General features: G+C 31.1%; 1 non-coding gene and 2 pseudogenes across 1 annotated transcript; 2 read left to right on the top strand and 1 right to left on the bottom strand.

Annotated features, from left to right (window-relative positions):
• Window positions 1-12: 12 nt before the first annotated feature.
• On the top strand, window positions 13-579 carry LOC128289257 (NAD(P)H-quinone oxidoreductase subunit K, chloroplastic-like; annotated as a pseudogene).
• Window positions 580-649: 70 nt separating this feature from the next.
• LOC128289256 (NAD(P)H-quinone oxidoreductase subunit J, chloroplastic-like) lies at window positions 650-1,385 on the top strand (annotated as a pseudogene).
• A 453-nt stretch (window positions 1,386-1,838) lies between these two features.
• On the bottom strand, window positions 1,839-1,911 carry TRNAF-GAA (transfer RNA phenylalanine (anticodon GAA)). Its single transcript has one exon. It is a non-coding gene; the product is annotated as a tRNA-Phe (tRNA).
• Between the last annotated feature and the right edge of the window lie 4,390 nt (window positions 1,912-6,301).

Here is a 6,301-nt window from a genome sequence, read left to right as displayed (position 1 = left end):
TTTTTTTCATTAATAGGCTCACGCCGACTTTGATCGTTGGGCTGGTACCAAGATCGAGTCCAGACAGGCAGACCTAATTTTAACAGCTGGAACAGTAACAATGAAAATGGCGCCTCTTTAGTGAGATTATATGAACAAATGCCTGAACCTAAATATGTTATTGCTATGGGCGCGTGTACAATTACAGGAGGGATGTTCAGTACTGATTCTTATAGTACTGTTCGGGGGGTCGATAAGCTAATTCCCGTGGATGTCTATTTGCCGGGCTGTCCCCCTAAACCCGAGGCAGTTATAGATGCTATAACAAAACTTCGTAAGAAAATATCTCGCGAAATCTATGAAGATCGAATTAGATCTCAACAGGGGGATCGGTGTTTTACTACCAATCACAAGTTTTGTCTTGTACGCAGTACTCGTACTGGAAATTATAATCAAGGATTGCTCTATCAACCACCATCTACTTCAGAGATTCCTCCTGAAACATTTTTCAACTACAAGGGTTCACTATTCCCACGAATTAGTAAATTAGGTAGGATTTTTTTTACAGAAACAGACAACGAATTAATCTTCATAAATTGATTTCATCATAAATGCGAAATACTTATCTTATAAAAATGACAAATAAAAAGAAAAGTGGGAGAGATAAAAGATGCAGGGTCGTTTGTCTGTTTGGCTAGTCAAACACGGGCTAGTTCATAGATCTTTGGGCTTGATTACAGGAATAGAGACTTTACAAATAAAGCCTGAGGATTGGCATTCCATTGCTGTTATTTTATATGTATATGGTTACAATTATCTACGTTCCCAATGTGCCTATGATGTAGCACCAGGCGGACTGTTAGCCAGTGTGTATCATCTTACGAGAATAGAGTATGTAGATCAACCGGAAGAGGTATGTATAAAAGTATTTGCTCCAAGGAGTAACCCTAGAATTCCGTCTGTTTTCTGGTTTGAAAAGTCGGATTTTCAAGAACGAGAATCTTATGACATGTTGGGAATCTCTATGAAAATCATCCACGACTGAAACGTATCTTAATGCCCGAAAGTTGGATAGGGTGGCCTTTACGTAAGGATTACATTGCCCCAATTTTATGAAATACAAGACGCTCATTGAATGATAAGAAACTAATTACAACTTCGAATATTCAAGGAATATTTGTACATTCTCTTCTAGCTCAAACAGAGGAATTGAGGTTTCATTCGTATTCTTATGGATAGGCTAATAAATAAAAGAAATAAAAGACAATACATCATTGAGATTCTCGATTTTTGAAGAGACTTTTTTATTTATATTTATTTTATTTCGGACGAGCCGAGACAATAGGATGAACAACAAGGGTTCTGTACCGTGAACTTTGTATCGCGCACATCACTTAGATGAACTCTAGAGATCGCATAGAAGGGAATGAAGAAATGGAATATGAAAGAGAATACAAAGAAATAAATGAAAGGGATCGGCTTCTATTTGTACTGTAGCTGAGATGAGTCTTGGTTATTTCTATCCTTGAACCTCTAGACCTGACTTTTGTTGGGCCTTTCAACCAACTATTTTATTTTAATCTTTTAATTAAATATGTATGAAGTATTACCATTCTTTTTGAATGTGAGAAGCCGCAGTGTGAACAAATAAAAAAGAAGAGGAAAGATAAGCAAATTTTGTCTTTTACTACATTATAATAGACACATTAGAATAGACTTTGCTCATTTTAAAAGAGAAAAATACAAAATAAAATAAATAAAGAGAGGGTTTACTCTCAGATACCTAGCTAGATAAGTATGTATTATGTCGATCCATATCAATTAATTTGTAGAGTAGATACTCATACAAATTAATCATATGCCAGGAACCAGATTTGAACTGGTGACACGAGGATTTTCAGTCCTCTGCTCTACCAACTGAGCTATCCCGACCATTACCGACGCATTATCCTCATAATACTAGATGACTTGGGTCTATGTCAATTAAAATGAAAACAAAAAAAACGAAAAAGTATTAAATTAAAAGTCTCGAACAGGAATTTCTTGGATCTTCAAAAGGAAGACTTTGTAAATTTCCATATGAGTAATCATATGTATTATGAATCATTCAAATAGGTATTCCTTGCTCAAGAGATTTCTACGTATATCATATATATCACATCACACTATATCACAAGACTTGTGATAAGAGAACAAAATTCTGCTATGCTAGGATACGCTTGTAAAACGGCAAAGAATAGGATGAATGAGAAACATGAGGAACTTTGAACCACTAACAAAAAGGGTAGGATAAAATAAATAGACAGCAAACGGGCTTTTTGGGGTTGGGGATAGAGGGACTTGAACCCTCACGATTTTTAAAGTCGACGGATTTTCCTCTTACTATAAATTTCATTGTTGTCGGTATTGATATTGACATGTAGAACGGGACTCTATCTTTATTCTCGTCCGATTAATCAGTTTTTCAAAAGATTTATCAGACTATGGAGTGAATGATTTGATTAATGACTATTCTATTCGATTCTTTCTTCAACTTGGAATCGATTCACAACAATTCTTTTTATTTTTCATATTTTCATATAAATATAAATTGATATTGCATATAATAGAAATAAAAAAAAAAATACGGGTTCGGTTCGTCTTTTTTGAGATAGTTTTTCATTAGTATACCTATAAAAAAAATAGGTATATCTTGCATCCTTTCTAGAGTTTCGATATTCGATATAAGGATTCCTTTACCAACAGTCAACCCCATTTGTTAGAATAGCTTCCATTGAGTCTCTGCACCTATCCTTTCCTTTTTTTCTTATTCTCGCTTGCTGAACCTTTGTTCATGTTTATTTTCGTAAAATAATAAAATAATAGGATTTGGCTCAGGATTGCCCATTTTTCATTCCAGGGTTTCTCTGAATTTGAAAGTTATCACTTAGTAGGTTTCCATACCAAGGCTCAATCCAATTAAGTCCGTAGCGTCTACCAATTTCGCCATATCCCCTTTTGTGTCTTGAGATTAGGATCTCATTAGGATGCCCCTCCTTCCCCCTTTCTCCCTCCTTTCCCCCTTCTTTCATTTGTTTATTTTCGTTTATTTATTTGCTTTCTTTTTATGCGAAACCGTTGAATTTAGTAGATATAGATACAGATTCTTATATCGAAGGGTCTTTACCTATTTTCTTGTTTGTTTATCCGTTTTTCGTCTCTATCGGAGACCCATATTAATTTTTATTTGGTCCAAAAATATTTTATCATTTCTGTATTCGCAATTCAATATAGATGGGTATTTCATAACATATATATGTCCCTCTTACTCTCAGTTTTCTCAGGCAATTTGGTGGAATACTGAAGGGTCGATTTTTTTCGTCTTAGCTTCTGTCTTTATGAATGAAAACAAAAGAAAGGAGTCTCATTATGATCTGGATTTCATTTCTATGGGTTGCATCTTTTTTTCTTTAATTTCATTTTTATTCTTATTATTAGACTATCCTATATAACCATAATAACTAAAAAATTAAAAATGAAAATTGAATTTATTCATTATTAAAAATGAAAATGAAATTAATTATTTTTTTTTATAGTATAATAGCTAGAACTAATTATTTCTATTTAATAACTAGAACTAATTATTCCATTCATTTCTATTTCGAATTCGAAGATAATTCAAATTTTTGAGTCTAAAAGAGTTTCATTCTAATTATCTAGACTTATAACGTTTCATTTATATAATCATAAAATATATAACTGCATAAAAAGATTTTGACTCTAATTATCTCTATTTAGAACTCTAAACTAAATAGAAATAAATTTAATCTAGATTAAATCTATTAAATCGATCGATTAAATGAAATCTATATAAAAAATTTTCTATTTCTATATAATTTAGATGTAAAATATACTAAAATATAAAATAAACTAGAAAATAAAATGAGTCAGTAATATTAGTAATATTACTATATTAATATAAAAGAAATATAACTAAGATATAAAAAGATATTAAATATATTAAATATATAATAATATATAGATAAATAATAAAATATATATAAAATTTTAATTTAAATCGAATTATTAGATTCTATCAACATTAGCTTGAATATTAGATTGAATCTACCATTATTATATTAAATATGTTATATTTATATTAAGTTTATATTAAGTATGGCATTAAAAATTAGAAAAATTCTAGTTTTTCTAAATTGAGTTCTAATTCATATTAATAATTCATATTAATTATGAATAACTAATAGATAGTTAATAGATAAGATCTAATAGTTTGCTGAATCCCTATGGATACCAAATTTCTATTATTTGAGCCGCTTAGCTTAGAGGTTAAGCATCGCATTTGTAATGCGATGGTCATGGTTCGATTCCGATAGCTTTTCCTATTTGTTTGCTTTTGCCTTTTTACAATTTAGAATGTTTTTTGAAATCAAAGAACAAACAGTGAAAAGCTTTTTCCCCTTTCTTTCCAATTCTTTCCAAAGGTCAACAATCTGTTTATTATCTCGTCGAAACTTCCAATTAGGGATCAATTTGAGGAGTTAGATCTTTGCAGAATAAATCAAGAAAAAGGAAACTCTTTTGGTTTAATTTATTTATCTATTTAATATTATATTCAATTTATTTATATATTATATCTATTTTATTATATATATTCTAAATATTTTATATCTAAATATTTTATATATTTTATATTTATATATTAATATTATTTTATATATATATATATTTATTTCTATTTTTGTATACATTATATACAATACAAAAAACAAAAAGTAAAGTATGGATATTGATCCAATTCATCTCATTAATATTTGTAGTACAATCCTTCAGTCGATTTCGCTTCATTTAGTTCAGTTTTAATTTCGGTTTATGAAATTTCAATAAAATTCAAATTAATAAGGAGTCCTTATGTCACGTTACTGAGGGCCTCGTTTCAAAAAAATACGCCGTCTGGGGCTTTACGGACTAACTAGTAAAGGCTAGAGCCGGAAGCGATCTTAGAAACCAATCGCCCCGGTAAAAAATCTCAATACCGTATTCGTTTAGAAGAAAACAAAATTGCGTTTTCATTATGGCCTTACAGAACGACAATTACTTAAATACGTTCGTATTGCCAGAAAAGCCAAAGGGTCAATAGGTCAGGTTTTACTACAATTACTTGAAATGCGGTTGATAACATCCTTTTCGATTGGGTATGGCTTGACTATTCCTCAAGCCCGTCAATTAGTTAACCATAGACATATTTTAGTTAATGGGCGTACAGTAGATATACCAAGTTATCGCTGCAAACCCTGAGATATTATTTCAGCGAGGATGAACAAAATCTAGAACTCTGATTCAAAATTATCTTGATTCATCCACCAATGAGGAATTACCAAAACATTTGACCTTTCACATTACAATATAAAGGATTAGTCAATCAAATAATAGATAGGAAATGGGTTGGTTTGAAAATAAATGAATTGCTTGTCGTAGAATATTATTCTCGTCAGACTTAAACCTAACTAAAATAACAAAACAAGGGTTCTGCCCTTTCACCTGAGTTAAGGTTAAGTAAAGGAAGACAGGGAATGGGTTTGATTCGAGATTTTCTCCTATTCATGTATGATAGATACGTAAGGAGATTTTCATCCCCTGTATGCTATTTTACGTATTCCATATTAAAAGGAATTGGAATAGAGAACTAAAGAAGGGTCTAATTTTTAGTATATGTTCTTATTTGATACATTGTAGTCAGTTACATTGGCGAATTAGGTGAAGGTGGGAAAGAGAGGATTCGAACCTCGGTAAACAAGAGTCTATATAGCAGTTCCAATGTTACGCCTTGAACCACTCGGCCATCTCTCCTACATAATTATTATGGCTGATACCCCGAGCGAATAGCGAGTTATTTATATTAGATTGTTCGATAGGTACGAACAATATCAATTCTAACTAGGAAACTTGCTATAAAAATAGAAAACTTTTCATCACTTTTTTTATCACTTTTCTTTAGCCTCCGCTCGAAGAATTTTTAAAAATGGAATGGGCCTACTTTTATGTTATTTCGTACTGTACACTTCCTTTGTTTGTGAGATCATTTTATTTTCTCACGAGGGTAATGAAAGAGTTATAGAATGGATTGCTACCTATGCCTAGATCGCAGATAAATGGAAATTTTATTGATAAGACCTTTTCAATTGTAGCCAATATCTTATTACGAATAATTCCGACAACTTCAGGAGAAAAAGAGGCATTTACTTATTACAGAGATGGTGCGATTTGATTATTATTATATATATATTTTACTTTATTCTCTTTATTCTTTATTTATTATTTACTT

Source organism: Gossypium arboreum, unplaced genomic scaffold (genome assembly GCF_025698485.1).
Source record: "Gossypium arboreum isolate Shixiya-1 unplaced genomic scaffold, ASM2569848v2 Contig00827, whole genome shotgun sequence".
Taxonomy (NCBI): Eukaryota; Viridiplantae; Streptophyta; class Magnoliopsida; order Malvales; family Malvaceae; genus Gossypium; species Gossypium arboreum.
The sequence above is the reverse complement of the archived record's forward strand: the minus strand, read 5'-3'. Positions and strand labels throughout refer to the sequence as shown.